This window comes from Pagrus major, chromosome 23 (genome assembly GCF_040436345.1).
Source record: "Pagrus major chromosome 23, Pma_NU_1.0".
Classification (NCBI taxonomy): domain Eukaryota; kingdom Metazoa; phylum Chordata; class Actinopteri; order Spariformes; family Sparidae; genus Pagrus; species Pagrus major.
The window spans coordinates 19,662,397-19,668,758 of record NC_133237.1 but is presented as its reverse complement, the minus strand read 5'-3'; the positions used below and the strand labels follow the sequence as shown (position 1 = coordinate 19,668,758).

The window sequence follows — 6,362 nt, the reverse complement described above, 5'->3', positions numbered from 1 at the left end:
CTCGGGGAAGACCCTCAGACGCTCGCTTTGGATTCGAAAGGTTGGATTCTCCGAACTTCTCTCATCAAACCACATCCTTCTGGGGTTATTTTTTTGTCTGTTCCTCTGTGTATCACTTCTTTATCACTATGATTATCGTGATCATTCTTGTCGTCACCTCTGAAGAGAGGGTTTAAACATGGGACACTACAATGCCACGAAGCAATACAGAACAAATACACACACATTCTTCCACACTTGAACTTCTCTCACTTTGGCAGCCGTTATCTCCTCTCTGTTTGCTTCTCAATGGCTGCCATGGACACTCATAACAGAGCTGTGTACATAAACACCATTCCCAGTGCAACGCTCCACCCTCTGGCCTGTGAGACAGACAAGGTGAAAGTGGTGCTTGAGTTTTATGTATACAGTTTTAGGAAGCATCTGGAGTTGAGCAGGAGAGCGTCTGAGCTGCTGCACCTTTCTACAACACAGTCCGCCCACCCACACTTTGTGATATTTTGTTCCAGCACAAAACAAAAGACACATCAGTGTTACTGTCATGGAGCAGGGGGCACCCAGAGTTGAACTGGGGACCTCTTGATCTGCAGTCAAATGCTCTGCCACTGAGCTATACCCCCTCCTGTGATGTCTCTGTCATCTGTTTTGACCAAAAATCACATTATGAATGGAAGACCTAATAAAAACATACCTTTTTTTCTGAATTCAAGGAACCTTTATGATTCATATAACATTTACAACTGCAGACTTTTTTACAGTGGTCACAAGAAATATCTGAGGAGTCACCAGGAAATGAATGTATTGATTTTAAGATGCTCTTTTAGTCTTTGCTTTTTCATTTGAATTGCTGCGATTCAGGACAGAAGAAATGGTAACAATTGCTGGTAAATTGATTTTTTTGGTAATTATTTACTTTTCCAAAAGTAAGTAATTAAAATCTTTATTGGATGGGGACTTCCTGTTGAATTAAAGAGCTTAAACAGATCTTACAAAGACCTTTTACAACACGGCAACCCAAATGTTGCTCTTACTAAAAGATATATAGCACTAATAAATGTATTATCAACCACTAATAAAGCATAAGTTGCAAGTTAAGCCTTGCATATGTCTGAATAAGATCGTTTCATCCTAATTTCTGTACCCATTGGAGGCTTATTAGAGCTAATGGATTAATTAAGATAAGATGAGATGAGATGAGATGAGATGAGATGAGATAAAATAAGATAAGATGCACCTGCAGGAGAAATTCAAACCAGTGTGCAAACAATACAAAGACTAGCAGTGCAAGGTAATAATTGAGAACAACAGAATAAAATAAATAGATAAGTAGAAGTGAATAATATATTATATACACTATGGATCTGTGTGCATATACCTGTGTGATATTGATGTGTATTAGTCGATTGATAGAAAATTAATTGGCACTTATTTCTAGAAAATCAGTCATTTTTTTAGCTGCTCACTGACTTCAGACTGTAGGTCACTCAAACAGGCGTTTTGAAGACATAACTTTGGGCATTTTTCACAATTTCCTTACGTTTTACAGGCCAAATGATCTATTAAGAATATAAATCACAGATGAATCTGTAATAAAGGTAACTGTCAGGTGAAGTCCAATATTATATGTTGTAATCAAGGTCATCTGTACATTAATATCATTAAAAAACAGTGTTTTTCACTGTTGTGGGTGTAAAGATGGCTCACAGGCACTGCACTGTGTATATGTGACCTCCAGCTCTTTATGAGCTGAACCATTATTCTCATCCAGTGGCATGCAGTGTGTGTGATGTGTAAAGAGAGTGTGTCTGTCCGTATGGAGGATGATGAGCAGGAGGAAGTGGAGGTTTTGGAGAGGGGGGATGGGGACAGTAGTGAGCAGAGAGAGGGAGGTTGGCGGAAGGGTGAGAGTGTGTTGGGATTTGTGGGGGCGGGTAGCGAGGGCCCACAGGGAGGACGGTGGGGGATGGTGAGGAACGATGGGATACTAGTGGGCTGAGTCCCCCCCCCCACCTTTTTCTAATATTATAATACCTCTATACTGTGAGCTGGCTAGCTCCATTTTCTGCCCTCAGTGCCAGACTATGAATGGGGATGTTTGCATGAGAGCTTTGTTTCTGCTCAGCGCTCGGTGCCATGTGCTGAAACAGGGCGCTCCATTCATGCACTCTCGCTGATTTTGTCTCATTAGACTGTGGGCGCCATGCATGTGGAGCTGCCTTTGTGTGTTTCGGTGTGTGCATGCATGCCTGTTTGTTTCTATAGAGTGTGAGAATTGATTGCCTCGCTTGCGGTGTTTGCCTCTGTAACATATGCGTGCATCAGGCGTAGGTCAACATCTGTATCAGGAGTTTTTTTTTCCCTCTGTGGCGGGGACAGAGGCGAACAAAGGATAGGGAAAGGAGGGATGGAGGGATGGAGGGAGGGGGTCGACTGCTCTCTCCAAATTCAGCCAAGATTTCCCCGTCCTCAGGTCAGTTGTGAAATCGACACACGCTTTGATGACCGCGTTACCCTCGGAATCGCCTCGTCCGAAAATGGCTTTGAACGGTGCGACCTGTATTTCCCTGACCCGTAAGCGTGTTGTTTTTTTTTTGTCTTCACTTTGTACACATGTTGAAACGCAACATGCAGAGCGTGTCTGAAACGCACCATCAGCTCTCTCCTCTGAGCCATCTCTCATCACCATTCTACTCTTTGTATCTATCAGTCTTTCAGACAGCAGAATGGCCCCTACAGTGCAGACCGAGGCTGAAAGCTGCAGCTGCTGCACACACTGAGCGGAGGCAAGGGACAGTGCTCCCCCTTGCTCCTACACTCACACACACACATACACACACATACAGACACACAGAGCAAGCGAGAGAGCTGCTCCTCCCTGTTTGTCTGATGTTTTGCTTTGCTTTAATAGCAAGACTGATGCCATTTAAATCTTTCGCTTCAGTTCACTCAATGCAAATCCAGCTGCATAAGTGGGTTACCAAAGTCTTTCACTGACACATAGGCGAGGACAGTGAATGCAGCGGGGCCTATACAGCCAGTTCAACTTCATTTGCTCTAATGTCACATTTTCTAGCTGATGCATTAACAAATGTGAAAGATCTGCAGAAAGATGCATCGATGTGAAGACTGCTGAAATCTGCATCTTTTTCTGCACAATGCTAAAATCATTTCAACTCCAAATTAGCATTTGAAAAATTAACAAGGATCTACTTTCACTGCCAGAATTTCAATTAAGAGTTAACATTTTAAACACCTTGGTATCAGAGCATCGACTGGGTTGTGTGTTACTAATGATAATAATAATGATAATGATAATTTTTCTCAGGTAATATATCACGTGTGCAGAGATTTCCTTTTTATGCCTCCACCCCGGCGACAGCGGCATTATGTTTTCAGATTGTCCGTCTGTACATACATCCTATTCTTGTGAATATAGTGAAGATATCTCAGAAACACCTTGAGGGAATTTCTTGAAATTTGGACTCACTTGGACTCAGGGATGAATTGCTTAGATGTCGGTGGTCAAAGGTCAAAGGTGAAGTTCACTGTGACCTCACAAAACGTGTTTTTGGCCATGACAGAAGAATTCATAAGCTAAATGTAACAAAATTATACTGTGTCACTGTCTCCACTTATTTGGTGTTGTTACGTACTTACTTTGAAATCTCAGGATTAAAGATTAAATGGTGATGAGTATTATTAGTTTGTGTGAGCCTTGACAGTGAGAACAAGACAGAACCATGAATAATGAAATGATGAAATGCCGGAAATACCAAAGAGTTAACCCGTCTTGCTTAGTTTGTTAAAATATTCTGGCTCCTTTTTAATAACTTCTGAAGGCTTACTGGAGTCTGCTGGTTTGTTTATTTGTATATATGTTTATTTATTTCTGTACTTGGTGATTATTTTTGTCTTTATTCTTTCTTATTTGGCCCACAGAGTTTGATTTCTGGGCAAAAAATGATCATTATCCAGCTACTTTATTTCACTTCTTTTCACTTCTTATTTTCTTTTTCTACATATTTCATGATATACACAGTCCAAACCAACATTAAAATACACCTTAAATGTTAAATGAATTACTAATATTGATCCAATAATAGAATAAACTACATACATAATATAATTCAATGCTTTCAAACGGACCGTTGTACTGGTGCAAATTCTCAACTTTAACTTAAAAACTGCAATTACAGTATTGCTAATTTTAGGTTAGTTAAAGGAAATCTGAATACTTTTTTCACTACTGACGAGTGTAATGATGTACCATACATCATATATGTATAAATCAGATGTATTATAAGATACTAAACAAGACTAAATGCACAGAGACCTGCTACCACTCCCCATTTGCACCAAATCCAGCTCGTACTTTTCCATTCACATTCTCCATTTCACAGCACAGACAGATAAAGTATACGTTGATAATTTTGGAACCAGCTACGGTATTTATACATATTTGGGATGTTATTTATAGAAACCTTCCTCTCCTTCATCCGTCTTCCCTCTGCCCGGCTTTTCAGCTCCTGCGGTATTAAAGATACGCCGCGGTAAATGAAGTCATCCCTAATCCCGTATGTGCTGTACGGCCCCTCTGACGAAGACTCATCAAGGTGAAAATGCTGTGTGATTTGTTGGATATTATTAGCATGGTAATAGGGTCTTAGAAGACACGGAATGAGCGGGAGCGGCACACGCTGTGCATCCAGGTGTGTGATATTTAGCAGCAGCAGTCGCCTCAGGAAAAGGTCTGTCAGACGAGCGAACACACACTGTAATGAACGACCGGCCAGTTCCCTGGAGAATGTGAATAATATGAATAAGAATAACACACATGTACAGTAGTTTATGAGCACACATTCAGAGGTTTAAACAAACACACACATTCCCAAACACACACACGCACACACTCCCCCTGCCCTCTAAACCTGTCACCGAAGGCAAAGGTGCTCTGCACATGCACCTACACATGTGGACACACACACACACTCACACTCACACACCCACACGTCGAATAAGCTCCATCCCCGCCTGAAGACACAACAAGAAACATCTAATTCTGAGTCACTCTGAGCCTGACTCACACACACACACTCACACACACACACACACACACACACACACACACTCACACACACACACACACACACTCACACTCACACTCACACTCACTCACACACACACACACACACACACACACACACACACACACACACACAGAGCAGCTTTTTCCCTCAGGAGCTCTTCCTTCACCAATGCCCTTTAACTTGGTTACTGGGACAAACTGGATCTCTAATTCATCATATAGTGCATAATCATACTTAGTCAATACATTACACACACAAACAACTGCCTTCATTCACCCACAGACCCTCAACCTCCTCCTCCTCCCTCCCTCCCTCCCTCCCTCAGCTCCTCCCTCAGCTCCTCCCTCAGTTCCTTCCACTCGTCCTCCTTCCTTTGCAAACGACTCTCCGAGTGTGGTGCAGGTGAGCCTGAGCCTGAGGAGGTGATAGCTGTGTGCTTCCTCCACGTGTGTGGATCTTGTGTGGGTCTTGGCATCGCATGATTATGGATGAAAACATACACATGCTCACGGAGACGCCCGGGCACGGTTCACCTCAGGTTAACTCGTCTCCTCGCTGCTAATTAGAGATGAGAATCTGAAGGCTGATGAGTCAAAGTATGAAGGGAAGTGTAGCTCAGTCCTGCTGCTGCACATGTGATGGAGATAGGCCAAACAACTGATGATGTCATCTGCCAAAATGTATTAAGAAAGATTAGGAAAATAAGATAAATGCTCAGCAAGGAAATACAATTTACTATGAATTATCATGAGTTCTGTGCAAAAGAGAGAATATTATCTCTCTTGGTGATGAGGGGGCACCCAGATTTGAGCTGGGGTCCGCAGATCAAAGAAATACATTGTTAGAGCCGATAAATACAAACGAGGGGAGCCCCCCACATATGGAGTCACAGCTATGATTGTATATAACGTGTACCATCAACAGAGGGGGTACGAAGAGTTTAATCTGCAGTGAAGTGTTCCAACTCTGAGCTATAAACACATGACAGTAATGATATAAGATCATATGAGGTGATGGTAAGGTGGCAGGATGCAAAGCTCTCATAATCTTAGTCTTTGTGAGTCTTTGGGCAACAAAGTGAATCTAAAAGTCATGTGAAAAAGTGGAAGCAGGGATCAAACATGCGCCAACATGCAGGATGTATAGAATAAAGCCTCTGTACGAGGTTTAAAGCTTCAAGTTTAAATGCTTTTGAGATCACCCATTGTTTGCTATGACATTCTGCAAAGCTAGGTCACATGTGTTCAGAGTGCTGTTTGTGTTGGCTATAAAGAA

The 6,362-nt window shown here is 42.1% G+C and overlaps 1 non-coding gene across 1 annotated transcript; it reads right to left on the bottom strand.

Moving 5' to 3' along the window:
• Positions 1–548: 548 nt before the first annotated feature.
• Positions 549–620, bottom strand: trnac-gca (transfer RNA cysteine (anticodon GCA)). The gene has a single exon. It is a non-coding gene; the product is annotated as a tRNA-Cys (tRNA).
• Between the last annotated feature and the right edge of the window lie 5,742 nt (positions 621–6,362).